General features: G+C 41.2%; 1 protein-coding gene across 2 annotated transcripts in view; it reads right to left on the reverse strand.

The window, feature by feature from the left end:
• LOC134633038 (glutamate receptor ionotropic, delta-1-like) overlaps nucleotides 1-18,257 on the reverse strand; it is a 592,754-nt gene that overhangs the window by 528,649 nt on the left and 45,848 nt on the right. The gene's annotated exons all lie outside the window — the stretch shown is intronic.

The following is an 18,257-nucleotide window of genomic DNA, read 5'->3' on the forward strand; positions in this document are numbered from 1 at the left end:
AACACGATAAACTGGTAAATCTAGATGAACGGTTATCCAGTCACTGACAGTGTGCTCATACTGCATCTTATGATGTAGTTTTGCCTTCTGTGTATGGGCACCTGTCCATTTTGCCATATTACCACAATAATACACACACACGCACGAATTCCTCTGAGGTTTAACAAGCCCAGAATTTACAGTTAAAATGGTCACATTCATAAATCAGTAAGCAAAAATTGACACATCTGTGCTATTTTGGAAACACGGTATCTTCCAGTAAAGTTACCCGACCCTCAACTAGATCCATCCTGTCAGCATCACTGGAACATCCTCTGCACTGACAAATTTCAAAACTTCAACAGTTCTCATAATAGCCCTAAAAAACTACAGTGTCACCTGATCTTCCCATGATTGCTGTTGCTACATTTGTAATTTGTCACATATTTATGTACAAATATTATAAGATGGTATGAGCTGACTTTGTTTTTCATTCAGCTCTTGTTTTGGGCCAGATTTTAATCGTTATACTGCAAAGGGATGTCCTCTGTGTACATCTGCTTCTTTGTCTTTCAGGCGCGTTTATTGCTTTCCAGCTTCAGTATAAACAAAATCAAATATGGCCCGGCGTGTAAATAAAACCAGTCGTGTCCAGCTGGTTCTCACCGCCCCGAGACTTCGGAGCAAAAATTTACATCTAGATTGAATTAAATGGATGGAAGCTTATTTGGACTTTAGTTGCTGAAGGCAGCGATACACACACTCCACTCTCCCCTTGTAGATTTGATAAGGTGTATATATATATCCATCTGTTTCTCACACACACTTAGGAATCAAATGAAGCAGACTTTATAAACATTTATACCACGCACTGAGACAAAACATCTTTTTGTTCACATGAATATGCTGCTGCTTCGCCTCCTCTGCATCAAATAAGCACACAGCAGCACGCACACACACACACACACACACACACACACACACACACACACACACACACACACACACACACACACACACACACACACACACACACACACACACACACACACACACACACACACACACACACACACACACACACACACGCGGAGATAAAATGTGGATTTATGTCACTGCAAGCCTGCATTTGTCAAATTCATACACACACACAAACACAACCAGCTGTTATTGAGCATGCCGGTCACACCGCACAAACATCACAAATAAGTTTTCATCGAGTCACAAAGCACAAGCCAGACTGCAGTTTATGCAGCGAGCGGCGGCTCGACGACTTTCCAAAGAGTTTATAGAGCCAGACAGCACGCTGGTCTGTCGCAACGCGTCACGCTCGACATGCGAGAAAATAAATAAATAAATGCTGCGGCAAAAATAACAGGATGCTCTCCAAAAGCATCACATCTTCTTCACCAGGAAATCCACCCAAAACACACAAGTTTCAGTGCTTTGTGTTTTCCCTGCTGGATCCTGGGCTCCATGTTAAGTGCAAAATATCAACTCATTTTTCAGCCAACTTGACGTTCACAGCGATGCTCGACTCCAGATGATGGATGATTAGCTGCCAACTCCTTGACACTCTCCAGAGCTTCTTCATGGCATTGGAGAAACAGGTTCTTGTGTCTCCATCAAACCAGCTCTAAAAGTTTTTAAGAATACCAGAGGAGCCTCAGAGATAATGAGTGAGCAAATCGAAGACTTCAGTACCTGTGAAACCTGTATGTGGGTGGCTACATGTTGAAACAGATGCAGATTAGATGAAATGTGGAGATTAGGAAATCCATTCATTTTCTACAGGACATCAAAAGGAGAAGAAGTGCAGGCCTGAATGAACTGGTGGACGAGGGAAGTGACCGTGTACCTGTCTAGCTGGACTTTATAACATTTTATATCGGCATTTAATTAAGTTAATTTATGACATCTTGTAGGTCAGACTTTCTTCTCTAGCAACATTTACAATCAAAGACTAAATGCTTCTTTTTAGAGCATTCAGTCTAAGCTTCCTTTTAGACTTTTAGATAAGATACTACAACATTGTAACAGTTGTCATTGTTCTCTATGTCCACCATCTCTAATTTCTGGCAACTTGTACCAATGAATAGCAAAACATATTGCAGCAACGTGGGCACGTACCTGGTTGAACCAAATTAAAAACTGCAGCTACACGATTGGACTGACTACCAATGTGAGCAGAGGAAATGTTGACTGATGTATGATGGATAGGAAATATACAACAGAAGAAGAGTCTGCAGTGTCCACTAATGACTAGCTGTCAGATACAAATCAATGGGCAACCAGCAAATCACTTTAAATGCACACAGGGTCTCAGATCATCATAAGTCTTCTTGCATAACGGCGAGGCAGCAGCAGATTGTAAAAACAACATCTGAAGTGTAGTAAACATCAAACATATGTAATCTTTATTACATTTTCTCTGATGGCTTTACTAAGCAGCACATGATGTTGACCAAGCAAAAGCTGAAGTTTTTTCTCAGCATAATCGTCTCTTTTGCAGCCAAAACCTTTTCTTGTACACAGGCTGTAATGTGACCCGTATTAGGTTCTTCAAGCCATGTCCTACTACTTCATGTTGTCTTAGAAATTAGACATTTTCTAAATCATTTACCAAATATCTTTAAAATGGTTTCTAACCACATGAACAAAAATGAGATACAGGGTCTTTAAGTTGTGTGAATTTGGAACTAGACACCCTGTTTTAAAAGAAACTGTGAAGGGGGGGTCAGTTAGCGAACACTCTTGACAGTACCTAGGGAACGTTATCTTCCAACACGGCTGCGACACGATGCCAGTTTGGGTGTAAAAGCTCAGCCGGCCGTTCTGCGAGTCCTTCAAAGTGTCACTTGGCTTCAGTCTGTTCAGTTGGAAAAGTGCTGAGCAAACACAAAGGCACAAAGTCAAAGGTTGACTTTATTATCTCATTAACTTTACTTTTTGAAGGACTTCCTGAAGCCAAGCTCTAATGGGCTTCTGCTCAGAATAAAAATGGCAATAAAAGGTGTGGAAGTGCAAATACTGTACTGCTGGAAGAAATTATTAAAGGAAACCTGAGTAATGACTGCTACATGAACCAACACAAAACATAGGTGTAAACTACAAATCTGTTTACATGTTTCATGTTTTCAAATCCTATTTTTGATGTGTTTCTTTGTTAATTAACATGTGATTAGTAAAAAACAAAAACATGAGATTGAGAGCTAGTTTTTGCTTGGATGGATGAAATATTAGGTGTGCTAATACTTTATTTTTGACTAACCAATTACTACATCAGTTACAGTTTTATAACATTAAATCAGAAAATAGTTGCCTCTTATTCTTATTTACAAAGTATAAAAATGATTTGCAACTACACAATAGAGATACTTTAGTATAGAATGGGAAAGTATAGGAAACATACTTTAACAACAAATGAAATCAAGTTGAATTCACTTAAAATGTAAATACAAACCAAGTCACCATTTATCAGTGATGGTTCAGCACTGTCCAGCTAACATGTCAGGTGAGCCTATGTATGGAGGCTGTAGCAGGGGCTATTGCTAGCTATAAAAACAGAAGGTTAGCTTTCACTGCTAACACGTGATACTCTCAGGGGAATGCTGATGGCAGCAAGGTAAGCAAAACAAGGGGAAAGACCTTCCCCCCTGTATATTGTCAGGGCTGGATGATAATCACGCTCAGTTACTGATAAACCTAACTGACTGCTACATGATGGCTAGTGCTAACCTTTGACCAGTGCCTGTTACGGCCCTGGCCATACTTTGAATCACGGTGTCTGGATTTTGTTCCGTGTGTGTTCCGTACCTTTAAGAGTCTCTGCAGGTCCTCTTTCTCATTGGAGAGCTGGCAGCTGCTGATTGGTTCGCATGATCAAGTGGCCATTTTAAAAACATTCTCCAGCAGTTGTTCCCTGGCAGCAACTGACCAAACCCTCTGGGCCTGTTTCAATATGCGTACTTGCGTTCTCGTGTACTCGTGATACGTCATCAGTCGGAGACCAAGTACTGTTCCAATTCAAAGTACGCATCAAGTCAAGAACGCGAAAAATTCCCGGATGTGTTCTCGCTCCGCCTGTTTTATCGAGCATGCATCGATGGTGACTTGTGTGTACTTGTGTGTACAAATTTCCCACGTGTGGGACTAATAAAGGTTATCTTATCTTATACTTGGTACACCGAAATATCCCAGAATGCATTTCGTCCCAAACGCGACAATGGCGGAGGAGCGCAGCTAAAAACTTTTAAATATTACTCTTTCTGGGTCACAAAATAATCTTTTAAGTTATTTTCAAGCGAGAATGTAGCTGTCTAAGCTTCAAATATCTGCTCGATTTATCAAGATATCATATATTTCCAAACGTGCTTCGATATTTTCGCCAGCTCCATGGCAGACCGGGAGGTCGAGGATCACTAGAGCCGGCGAGAACAGCGGACCTCCGCCACATCGTTTTCAACCCCCCCGCGGTCTTTCGCTACTCAGGTTAAACATAATATATAAGTCTCTTAGATAACTTAAAAATGTTATTGTTTGGCTTTTTTCAGTGTTTTATTTGTTCCTGAGTAAATCGGTTTGGCTGAGATATATTTCAATTCAGGAGGAAACATTTTCACCGGGAACAAAAACAGCATGTTAATACGTGGAGATTCTGAAGGCTGTTTCAAAATGATCAGATTATATTTTAAATATTTGTTCAGTTCTCTTCCAACCCCCAGCAGCTGTCTATTGTCATTTTTGAGTGTCCACTAAAATAAAAACAAAACCGTTCTAACATCTCGCTTGGTTGTTTTTATTAAGGCATACATGTACACCATTTTTTACTAATAGAGATTTCGCTACTGAGGTTAAACATGATATATAAGTCACTTAGATCACTTCTAAATGTTAATGTTTGGTTTATTTCAGTGTTTTATTTGTTCCTGAGTAAATCGGGTTGGCTGAGATTAAAGTTAAGCTTCATAACATATTACTCACAGTTAAATTAAGAGGGGACGGCAGTAAAAACTCCGGACCTGTGACATCATCAAGTACGCTGGTGTTCCAATTGTACAAATTGTGAGTCCGTGCTCGCGTTCTCGGCGAGTCTGGACTTGCGGAGAATTGGGTACTTGAGAATTGAGAAAGGGCCTCTGTGACCAATTTTCACACGTGATTTTACAGAACCATTAAGTTTTGTATATAGTGTGTAGATACTCTTTCAGTTGTATATAAGCACTGAAGCTGAATAGGTGAACTGGCTTATTGTTTTCTGTATTTTTTCACTTGTTTATTAAATCAGGGAGTTAGGGGTAGCGCTCGTCTTTTTGTTTGTTTTTTGTTTCACACAGGGTTTAGGTAACACTTTCCTTTTTGGAATAGCTTATTTTGTTTGTTATTTTGGCCTTTGTTCACCCCGGAGTTAATGCCTTCAGTTTTTTGGTAGCAACAAACACCTTGAACTGTAAATTGGCTTTTTGGGTATGGCTATGGGGAAGAGCAGGGACACCTTTTTTTAACCCTTATGTTGGCGCTCCAGTAACCCTAGACCAGAACATAACAGTGCCACAAAAGTCAGTCATCACTTGGCTTTGCCACAGAAAGTCCAGCTCAGTTTCCATAAATTCCCAACAAAAACACATTTTAGGATTGTCTTTCTCATTGTGGAGTTTTCCTTTGTGATAAGAACTAGAACACACAGTAGAACTATGTATTCTGATGTAAATGGAAGATAGTCCATCAAATAAATCAGTCTTTCATTATAAATAAATTCAATAATATCAAAATACTTTTTTAAAATGATGATTTCATGATGAAGACTACTAGCTCATTTGTCCTCACTCCCTTTGCCAACCTTTGGACTTCCCAGCTCCAGAAATCTGAAGTGACGTTAGGAGGAAGCCAACCTGAACTCCAGACAGAAATGAACAGCTAGAGAGAAAAACCGAGTTCTTTTACAGCAATACCAATTTACAAGAGATGCTGTGACACAAACAGTTACCTGCAGCAAAATTCAAATGTCGCCCACACATGCCAATGCACATCAGCGACGCAACTGAGGCAGAGATGTGAAATTTGGCTGCTAAAGTGAGAATTAAGTGTAATAATGCAGATCTTTGTTTTGATGGTTTGAAGGCTGTTTCAGAACTTTCGTGCCAAGATGGAACCCCCACCCCACGCAAAAGGCCTGGTATTTCTACAATAAATCACAGTAATTGTATAGAGAGGCTACCGGTACAAGAAATTGGTTTTTGAGGATTTAAAGAGCTTCACTTTTTTATTCTGGCACAATGATAGCTGGCACAGGAGTAGAGCACCATTTGAAATGACTGATATGAGCCAGTATCTACATTGGCTGATGGAGACTTTGCAATGTTATTAGAATGACTCAGAGGGGCACTTTTATTTAAATGCTGGAGTATGTGCATGTGACATGAATGTTTATGAACTTCATTTCTGCTTCGAGTCTTTGTGACAGACACAGAAATTACTTTCAAGCAATGAAATCAAAGCGGGAAAGAAACAACGGTTTATGGTGGTAGTGATGGTCAGTGCAAGACTGTGTCAAATGATATACTTCCATAATTACTCTCACTGCTGAGAACATAAGTGCATTCACCAAATGCTACCAAATACATGAGGTGCTCTATGAGCCAAGGAGTTAAGTTAAAGGCCGAGTAGAAAGCAGGGCATGTCAAGTCTTCACTTTAATGGTCGCCAGATTGGCTATGTTCGCAGAAAAAGAGAGGCCCCCAAACAAATTACAGAGAAGAGGAAGAGGAGGAAGAGGAGGCTGGGCCATCAGCACCAACGATGATGTCACTGCTTGGTAGCTTAAAGTTGAAAAGGTCGAGTGACAAGAACTTCAAATTCCATCCCAACGCAGATATCTCTAACTGAACATTAAAAACAGGCTGAGCCACATTTTTAAAGAATGTTACCTCTCAATGTTTTCTCAAAGTTCAATTCAGTCCAGTTTTCTTTGTATAGCACCAAATCATAACCAAGTCAGCTTTAGTTGTATAGTGCTTCTTCACTACTGCAGTTTTATCAGAGCACTTCAGGATTAGAATATTAGAAGAAAACCCCAAATATTAGACTATAAGCAAGCAGTTGGTGAAAGTGGAAAGAAAGAACTCACAGGAAAAGACCTCCAACAAACCCAGATTTTAGGAGAGGAAGCACCAAGTGCAACTACTTGGAAAATTAGAATCCTGCCTGCAATTCTTTTGGAGAGACTACAGCTTACTCTGGGCCCATTTCCTGCTTTATTATAGAAAATGACATGGAAATAAAAACAACATTTCAATTAACCCATCTGAGAAATATGTCATTAACATCAGCTCATCTTTTACTAGTCACAAACAAACATATGTTGCCAGGCATTCCCAAACTCTTGAATGCTGTTGTATCGTGTGTGTGTGTGTGTGTGTGTGTGTGTGTGTGTGTGTGTGTGTGTGTGTGTGTGTGTGTGTGTGTGTGTGTGTGTGTGTGCGCGTGCGCACGCGCGTCTGTCTGCAGTGGATGATGATCTAATTGATCAAAGGAATGAGCAGGGACAAGCCAACAAGAACTAATTAAATCCTAGCCCTCGCTGCCATCGCTTTTAGCCCAATCAGGATGCTGCGAGAGGCCTGAAGTGTCGCCTATGTGCGCATTTGCATGCATGCGTGGGTGTTTGTATTGTGTGCGTGTGTTTGTGTGTTAGAGAGTGTGAGAGAGTGAGATGCCAGCTGCATTCAGAATCTCTCCGTGACACTGGCAGTCTGGAGTGTACATGAGGGTGTGTGTGTGCATTAGTGAGTGTTAAAGCTTTCAAGTGTAGCTTGCATCAGTGATGGGAGTCAAGCAGCTCAGAAACAGCTCAACAATCAACAACATAAACACATCCACAAAGCAGATACTTGTGTGTGCTTGAACTGTAGAGACACACATGCACACAAACACACACACGAGCCACAAAATTAAGGGTGACAGACAGCCAAAAAGAGCGAAGCAGCACAGAGAGGAAGAGCGTTAGAGAGGCAGATGAAAGCCGGCAAGAGTGCTGAAAGCAGTGCAAAACAATTTTCTTAAAAAAATATCAATCTGCAGTCATCTTCTCATGTGCTCCGTGTGTTTACATCACAACAAACATCGAAAGAATGAAGCTTCAGTTACGAGAAGGCGCAGAGAGGCAGGATGAGATCAAACAGAGGCTGAGAGGGTTTGAAGGCCAACGCGGAGTTGGGATCTATATTTGGACGTGGAGGCTGAGGAGTCGTCGATCTCTCAGCGGCTTGTCTGGAAATCACAAATTGGACCTGGCTCACTTTTAATAAACTTATCAGATGATTGTGCACTGAAACGCAGCTACATTGTAGCACCGACAGTTGTCATTTGTGGTTGTTTGGCAAACATGTCACCTTTGCCGTTTGCTTTATATTAGATGTGGTTATTGGTTTGGATTATTTAGTGTGGTGTTATTGGTTTGTGTTGGATTCCAGTTTTTGTTTGGTTTATCAAAGCGTAAAGATTAGGAAAAATTAGGTTAGTGGGAATCTGTTAAAAGTCTAACCGGAGTGACTGAACATGCAGACTCCTTCTAGGAAAGTCTGTAGGAGACAAAATCCTAATTCACCTTCTCCTTCCCTATAAAAACATCAACTACACCGGGACTCTAGACATGGAAAAATACTGAAGATCATGTTTTCAGAATAAAAATATGAAGTGATTTTAGACAAACTTCATAGCAAATAGCACATTTAGAACCGTTATATCAGGTACAACAAGGGCAGAATACACAGGACAGAAGGGACTGGAACACAATGAATAATTCACAGCCTTTAATTGTGCAAACATGCTAACATTTCAAGCAGAGCGGAGAACAGAGAACAGGTCTGACTCATTCCCGGTGGGTGTTGGATTCTGTCAGGACTGCCTTTTGTCACTGATGCTCTTCATAACTTCTATGAATAGAATTTCTAGGTGTACCGAGGAGCAGAGGGTGCCTGAGGGAGCCCGTTTCTGCTTTTTGAAGATGATGTCGTCCTGTAATGACCTCCAGCTTGTACTGATGAAGCAGCAACATGTGGAACAGCTGGGATGAGAATTTGTCTGAGGCCAGGAAAACGATGGAGTGGACACATCCTCTTGGCTGCCACAAGTGGAGGAGTTTTGGTGTCCTGTTCAAGAATGAGTGCAGGGAGGGGGGAAACAGCTGGATCAGTGCAGTGACTGCATTAATGCACAACTTTAATGCTGAACTGGTCAAAGACAGAGCAGCGTGAAAGTAAAGCTTTCAATTTACCTTGGTCTGCATTCCTGCCTTCACTGTGACATTATGAACATGAGCTGTGGGTAGTGACTAAATATGGCAAAGATTTCAGTCTTTCAGGAGGGGGTCAGGATAGAGGCATTACTCTCCACATCAAAGGGAGGCAGCAGAATAGCTGGCTAGAATACCTCCTGGACACCTCTTAGATAAGGTGTTTCAGGCATGTCTAAATGGGATCATAGGATGTAGACTCAGAAAACAATGGAGCGATGGTGTCTCACTGCAGTGTCCAAGCGGGTGAAGCTACAACAAAACATCCAAACACAGGCAGAGACATTCTCTGGAGAGGCAGCTGATTGCATCCATCCATTATTAATTCACTACACTGTACTTCGGCAATTAAAATATTTGCAGGGCAGTACCTCAAACTGTTTTTATTTAATAATTCATGTTGGAAAGTGTCAATGAGGCCCCTGTAGCCCCCCGCCCTCCAACACATGGACACACAGAATCGGTTCTGTGGGAAAAACTGGGGTCACAGAGTTAATGGGTGCTACATCAGCCGGTTTCTCAACCAGAGAGTCAGTGGGCAGAGTTAGGGGAAAGAGTTTCAGGCAGCATTCATTATAGACTAAATCTGCTTTAAAGTATGACTGTTAAATGATTCAAAACATTAAATCAATACTATTAATATCATCAGAATAATAACGACCGGAGCACCATAGTCAGTAATAAAACACTAACGTCTCGTGCTGCCATTAGTGAGCTAAGCTGAACCTTTAAAGTGTTTGATTACATATTCATGAATGATTAAGTAATTATTTGTAAATCATAAACAAATCATCAGGTCAGCGTCTTTAAACTAAAATATCTCTTCATAATTAATACATGTGTCATAAAAGATGAACGATGCTTATTCTGAAGCTACAGGTCATTATTAATGCATGATCTATTAATGAAGCTTCTTCTGAGAGTCACAAAGGGTTCTTTGAATCACTCTGAGATGCTGAAGCGTGAGATGGTTTTAGTTACTAAAGAACTGAGTTAGAATCACAGTTTCTGCCCTCTTCTTTTTATGCGTTACTTTAATTTGGCTTTAATTATACAGTAGGTGTGCAGTAAATAATGAATGGTGGCAAGTGAAGAGAGAGAGGAAGAGGAAAAACAAAAGCCAAAAAAAACAAGGAAGAAGAACTGAAATCCCAGAACCCGTTTCCTTTCTCAGCGCTCGTCTCAACGCTTGTCTGCGATGGCTACAAAGATTAATGTGACTCGTATTTTGATCAATAATTCATTTGTGGCCGTTCACCGTTTCCATCAGCCCATGCACATCAGAAAGACAACAAAAGATTAATTCCTGCAAATCTGAGAGTTATATTTTTTAAGGGGAAAAACAGCAACAAAAAATAAAGTCTTCATGGACTAAAGTGTGTGTCTTTATGTGTGTTTGCAGGGTGGAGTACAGTCACAATCACTGGCAATCTCACTGCAGCAGCACTCCGGTCAGTCACAGAATGAAATGGCAGCTCTCCAAAGTCTGCAAGAAGATCAATTTCTTTTTTCCTCTCTACGGCAAAGACACAATCAAACTTCATCCATTCCCAAAACAAAAACAGCAAAACAAGAAGAAAGTGAAAAACAAACCCCTGAAACGGCCAGACCTCACCATTACTTATTTGACGCCCTGCAGAGTCTCCCCGAGGGCTGAAAAACAACAACAGCTATTTCTCCTTGAGCGGTGGATTACCTCCTTTGCTGAAATAAATCCATCCTCCCTCTGTGGAGACAATGAGATTTAAGAGCAAGTGGAGGCGACCTGCCGACCCGCGGAGCCTTTAATTCTATTCAGAAGAGGAGACAAAGTGGCTACACTAATTCTGCGAGGTCTAACACGGCGTTCGGTGATTGAGGCTGACAGTGAGACAATGTGGACGACCCTCAAAGCGTCTCTCGGGAAAGTTTTCGTGCAAGCTGCAATTGGGGATTACCAATATACTGTTTGTGGAAGCATATATCCACAAATATATCCACATGACATTTTCAGTGCATTCACGGCAGAGCGTGGTGGTTAAAAGACTCTGTTCCAAAATGTATTATGTTTCTGTTTTAAAGCAGATAAACTCGCCAATAAAAAGGACCTCAAGGAAATTCTTAGATGAAGGATGTTTCTACTCGGAGCCGCTCAGTGAACCGGCTCGTGGTGAAATCACATGCTTTTACATTAAAACACAGATACAGTTCAGGCAGGATCATTATTGTCAAATGAAGGTTGTTATTTCAATCTGCAGTCATTTATATTTGTTGCTCGGATGCACTGTTTGTTCGTGTCCCTTTATTACAGCAGCTAAAGCAAACAAAACAATAACATGAGACAAAAAGAACTCAACGTAAACAGAATGTGCATATATGGAAAGCAGGAGAGGATGAAGGAGAAGCAAATGGGGTTCAGGTGGGTTGCAAAGCAGCTTGCAGATATGCAAAAAGGTTTGAAGGCTACAGATGAAACGGCGAGCTCTAGATGAGGTTCACCAGTTGGAAGAGCATCGGCTGAGTCATATGCTAATGCAGCCGGCTTTGAGATCAGCTACCCTCAGATGTTGGCTCCGCTCGACTTTGTGGCCTGCCAAAATTAACGCTACGCTCAATTTTTCTTTTTAGTTGTCGGATATCATTTATAAATTGATATTACTTTTCGGCACCTATCGATCCAACTACAGGCTTAATTGGCAAGCAGTCACTGTTCAGTCTAGAGTACTTGCTTATTTTAGAAGGACTGACCACAGCATGCATTACATAGTGAAGCACATTCATTTTACTTTTTTGTCAGTTATAATACTAGTATTAAAATGTTAAATGGCCTCTAGTCCTGAGTGTTGGCCCAGCCTGAGCGTGTCAATATTTAGGATTGATTAACTTGATGGGTTTTTGATAGCTATGCCTATAAAACATATCTTGGATGCTTCTTAACTGCTGTATGTCCAACTGAGAGATGACCCAGGACCGTCTGCAGACATCATGCACCACCTCTTAGAGAAAAGCAGGGTCACACTGGCCAGGAAGAGGGAAACACAAGGCTTCAAGACACTTCTGAACTCTATGACCTGACATGGACTGCATGAATATGACATCAGACTGAACAGCAGCTATGTCCAGTATCATGAGATCCTCTCCACACGTGAAAATCTCTCATTACAGCCAAATCAACAACACATGAAGTCTTGAAAAAGTGGAGTTTTTAAAGAAGCTGTCTAGGGACTGAAAAATGTTAGAGGCTTGTGTTTGTGATACTTCATGGAAAAAGCTGTGAAATTAAACATCCTGTAAGAAAAGACTTTCGACAGTTTTCAAGTCCCAGCCACATCTGTGGGTGCACCAGTGTTGATTTCTTTTAAAGATGCTGCCAAACTGTTGCAGCGTCAACATTAGCATGAAGTGTAAGCGGGGTTCGCACTTTATACACCTCATAAAAGCAAACGCAGATAAATTAGAGCTCAGACGAGCCGATGCGCTCCCGAGCTCCAAACCCTCGTCATTAGCTGGCGTCACTTTTCTTCCACGCCGCTTTCGTTACAGTCATCGTGCGCGTGTTGTGGTTTCCATCTCTTTGTGCCTGATGTGTGTTTACATGGATACACAAGCGGTGCACAGAGAGGAGACAACAGGTGGCTCCCACACGGACCGGTTGCTCCGTCTCCCCGGAAACTGTTGTCATATCAACTGCAGAAGAGAACAGTGTGTGAGTGTGTGTGAAGACAAATCTGCTCTCTGGAGACTGAAGCAACCACAAAACCACAAAGCTTTATTTAAAAAAAAAAAAACAAAGAAAGTCCAGTATCAAGAAACAAATCCGAAAAAATTATTTGAGGGTCAGATTAGGGAGGAAACAGCAAGACCACACGTTTAACACTCAGTTAGGTGTGAATAGATTTTTAATTACAGCAATAAAATGTCTCTGCTTCTTAAACAACTTCTCCTTGACCCATTTTACAGACAAAGCGGCGCCATGAGAGACATCACAACGGGGACAATCTGTAACTCTAATTAGTTACCCGCTACACCTGGCAGCTTGTCAGTCTTTCTCCAGCACCACACTCGAAGAACACCGGCTCACTGTTTTTCACCAGTAGGGGAGAGTGAGGTAAGATGAACCACCCCTTGTATCTAGGTAACTGTGTTCATGTTTTGTCATGTGACCATAAATCCAGGAAGCACTCATCATTTCCATCCTGCTATATTAAAGAGGACCACATTGGAGAAGGGGTAAGTCTGTATTACACAAAAAAATGTTTTCTGCTTGTCAAAGTAAAATTTCTGCATATCAGGTAAATTGACTGTAATATTAAAACAAATGTATCTGTGTCTAAAATGATATATTATACATGTTGGTGGGTTTCTAAAATATAATATCATCTGAAGAAGTTTTCTAAAGATTAGCCTAAATTGCTAAACTAGCCCGTTTTTTTCAAAATGGTGGCTATGGGGCAAAGTGAGCCAAAGGCTATGGGGTAAATTGATCCAATGGTTCAACCTACCCCACCATAAGGCACTGAAATTTATTTAAGGCTCTGACTTATTAAATAGTATTTTAGTTCAGTATACTGAACCCTTTTGTTGTATTTGTCATATGTTAACTATTATAGAAAAGATATCATGCCAAGGACCTACAGACGGAGGACCAGCTGGGGCTCAACACCCCTGGAGGAGATTGAAAGGGCAGCGAATGAAGTCAAGGGAGGAAATTCCATAAGATCAGTGGCTAAAGAAAGACAAATTGACAGGTCAACACTCAGGAGATATATTAAAAAGAGGGACACACAGGAGGTCAAATCGGTTGGCTATAGTGGAACAGCTTCAGCAAAGAGAGTCTTCTCTGAGGAGGTGGAGAAGGAGCTAGCAGAGCATATCAAGAAGCTTGCAGAGCAGTTCCATGGCATTTCCCCAAAGAAATGCTGTGAACTGGCATTAGAATTGGCAGGCAGAAACAACATTCCTACTCCCAGCAACTGGACAGAGAAAGGTTTAGCCGGTAGGAAGTGCAAGAAACAACATTTCAGTAGGTTGGCACAGACTAATGTATTTTGTGTAGTTTACTACTTTACCATTACATTTTTTAGGTAAAGAATGGTTTTTTGGCACGCCACCATCTCTCTTGCCGTATGCCTGAGGCAACATCTTTGGGAAGAGCTACAGCCTTCAATAAGACTACAGTTGGGGAGTTCTTTGACAATCTGGCTAAAGTGATCGACAGGTAACAGAAGTTATCTAATTGAAAACATTAATAACTATTTATGACAACTACAAACAACAGTTAAGTGAATAAATATGCGTACTCTCAGCTAACATTTTTTGCATTACTTAAAAATTTAACTAATCATCATTGCTCTTTTTTTGTTTGACAGGTATAAATTCCCCCCAAACATGATTTTTAATGTTGACGAAACAGGTGTAACAACAGTACAGACACCAAAGCAGGTAGTGGCAGAAAAAGGAAAAAAACAAGTGGGCTCCATCACATCTGCTGAAAGAGGCGAACTGGTGACTGTAGTCTGTGCTGTCAATGCGACTGGTAACGCAGTCCCTCCGATGTTTATCTTCCCAAGGGTTAGATACAAAGACCACTTCATTGCAGGAGCACCTCCGGGATCAATTGGTACCACTACAAGATCAGGCTGGATCAGTGAAGATGTCTTTGTTGTGTTCCTTGAACATCTGGTTCAGCAGACCAAGTGCTCCCCTGACCTGCCACTGCTGCTAATCATGGATAACCATGAAGCCCACATTTCACTGAAGGCTTTGGACATAGCAAAAACAAGTGGTATTGTAATGCTCACAATTCCACCCCACACTTCCCATCGCCTTCAGCCTCTGGATAAGTGTGTGTATGGTCCATTTAAAACCTATTACAACAGAGCTCTTGATGGCTGGATGAGGTCCAACCCAGGCAAAACTGCCAGCATATACCAAATTGCTGGTTGTGTGAATGATGCTTTCATGTCAGCAATGACACCACGAAATAGCTCCTCGGGATTTAGAGCCACTGGGATTTTCCCTTACAACAGAGATATCTTCTCTGATGCAGAGGTTGAGCCATCCATGGTGTCAGACAGGCCCAACCTGGAGCAGCAGCCTGCCGCTGAAGGTGTTGCACCTGTGGTTTCAGCCTCTCTTTCTGCTGAGCTACCTTCACCAGACCCTGTACATGCATGTGGTTCACGAAGTGACCCCAACCATGCTCGATATGTGTCTCCCACTGATATTCTACCCTTACCCAAAAGTCAGCAGCCCAGGAAACAAACAAATCGAAAGCGTGTGAAGACACGAATCCTGACTGATACACCTGAAAAGCAGGCAATTCAGAGAGCCCATGAAGAAAGGACAAATAAACTGAAAGGCAAAAAAGAAATAATCCACAAAAAGCAAGGAATGTGGAAGAGGAAACAAACCCAGACAAAAATTGCAGTGGAAAGCAGCTCTGAGGAGAGTGATGTTCCCATCCCATTTGAAGACACTTCTGAGTATGAGAGTTCCAGCGATGAAAGAAGTGAACCAGATGTCTCAGACCTGGTAGTTGGTGACTTTGTCATCGTAAGATTTGCATCCAAATCCAGGAGCCACCATTACATTGGCCTGGTTGACAGCTTTGCAGACAACGAAGTGAGTGCCAGATTTCTCAGAAGAATCCGAGGGATCACTAGCAGTAAGAAACCCACGTTTGTGTTCAAGGAAAATGATGAGGCATCTTTCCCACGCAAGGATGTGCTGAAGAAGCTACCTCAACCTCAACAGGCTGGAGGAACTGCAAGGAGGGAGCAACAGTTCATATTCCCCTGCAACCTTGATCATTGGAATATTGAATAGTTCTTTTGAATAAATGGTTTTGAACTGGTGGTTTGTTTAGAAACCACCAGTTTCCAGGTTTGTTCTCACAGGTTTACAACTGTTAAAATGGTTTGTTTTCACAATATGATCAGTTTTACATTTTAAAAACTACATGGTCAGTTTGCCCCAAGATGGCTCAGTTTACCCACTGACTAGGTTCAATTTATCCCTAATCTGGGGCAAGTTGAGCCAAAGGAGCATTTTTTTTAATAGGTCATTATTTTGGGCAGCGTCATCAGACATAGATTCTGATCATTACATTTGAAAGGAGACATCCTGAAATAAAGGAATATGTTATCATTCTATTTCTGTGTCATTTTTTTCTCACATCCAGGGCAACATGAGTAAAAAGTAGCTCATCTTACCTCACTCTCCCCTACATCTATTTTAATGTATTTTAATCCCAAAAATCTTTTCGTAAAATTAAAAAAAAAAAAAAACTTTATTTGTTTAATTACTAAGTCCGTATTTGCTTTTTCCATGATGACCGATATCTCGAGGTGCTAACCGTTCTGACGTCTCACTCATTAGTGTTTATTATTTTGATCTTATGATTTACAAAAACAATTCTCAAAAGCAAAACTCACATTCTGCCCGATAAAGCCCCGACCACATGTAAAGTAGTTCGTTTTTACCTCAGGCTGTAGCTGTGTAGACAACCCTTTGATGCTTACCACCCCTACACATGACTATCAGCATTATTCTTCACTCCCATTGGCAGTTGCGTGAATTCCTTGCCTTAAAGCTGGGATATTTTTCACTCCGGTCCACTTTGTGTCACTAACAGTTATTTCGTCATTGCTACGAGTTGCTTGGTTTTGACACTCTGTGGTCTCTGGCCACCATGTTGCTGTCAATGTCTTCTTCTGTGGAAGCCCATCTAGGGTTAGGCACATAGAGACCTCTGAGAGCAGTATTGATGCAGTCTGTGTTTTAAGGCACCAACGCCACGGGACACTTTATGTTTAGTCTGACAGATTAACAGTATTTGCACATTTCCATTGCACTGTCTTGTGTCTGTATCGTCCTGTTCTGTCTAGTGTTGCACTGTCTTGTCTTGTTTATTTGTGCAATTTTTTGCACTAATAAACAATTTCTTTGGACTTTATGTAGTCTTGTGTTTTTGTGTCCGTTATATGTCATATGTAGCACCAGGGTCTCAGAGGAACGCCGTCTCATTTCACTCTGAACTGTACCACTGCACATGGTTGAAATGACAATAAAAGCCACTTGACTATGTGACACCACAGGATCAGAACACGGTAGAACCAATGAGATGCTCTGTGGATGAGGAACATGCGTTTGGAGAAGAACTGTTGTAGCACTGAGTAAAACTCAACTCACACTTCTATCCTAAAACTGTGCACTGACGCTGGTTAAATCATCGTCTCCTCACCCAGATTCTTCTGAAACATCAAACATGAAGGATTCCTTTGGGTATCAGTCATGGCTGTGCACTGAGGTCATCTGGATTACTTATGTTTCCAGGGGAAGAGCCGAAGGTTCAACTGCTTGATTTACACATTATTTTAAACCCTAATAGGAGATTCTTACACCTGATGGACATGCAAGAAAAGGGCAGAGTAAAGGGTAACGCTCGCTGACTCAGCGTTGGCTGTAATGTCTGTGCATTATGGTCTGACAGATTTATGTCACTAATAAGAGGTAAGAAAAAAATCATGTCCTCCTTATAAAGAATGCATAAAGGTGTGAGCTGAATGAAAAGAAAATAACCACCCACATAACAGTCTACTGAGGATTACGAGCATTTTGAGAGATTAACAAGGATAAAAATACGATGAAGCTCTGACACTTAGAAAAGTTGCCTTTGTGATGAAAGCAGGCAAAGTTTCATTTTAAACCTGGACATCGTTTAAAAGTAAAATCCACACAAAAACAAAGTTAACAATGATGTTTATGACATTAAAGCACAGAACTATCGAGTATGGTCCATGTAAACTATTCCATTCCCACCATGTCTGAGCTAACAAGCTATCCTGGAGCTGGTTTATTTCATACGCTTTGTTGGTAGTTTTTCCTGCCCAACACCACCCACATTATAAGTTATACACCCTGACCAGTTAATAGCCTGTACCCCCATTTTTCTGTCTGTTTAGAGACTTGCAAGGCATCTTTCATCCATTTGTTCATTTAGGAC

The sequence above is a fragment of the Pelmatolapia mariae genome, linkage group LG8 (assembly GCF_036321145.2).
Source record: "Pelmatolapia mariae isolate MD_Pm_ZW linkage group LG8, Pm_UMD_F_2, whole genome shotgun sequence".
Classification (NCBI taxonomy): Eukaryota; Metazoa; Chordata; class Actinopteri; order Cichliformes; family Cichlidae; genus Pelmatolapia; species Pelmatolapia mariae.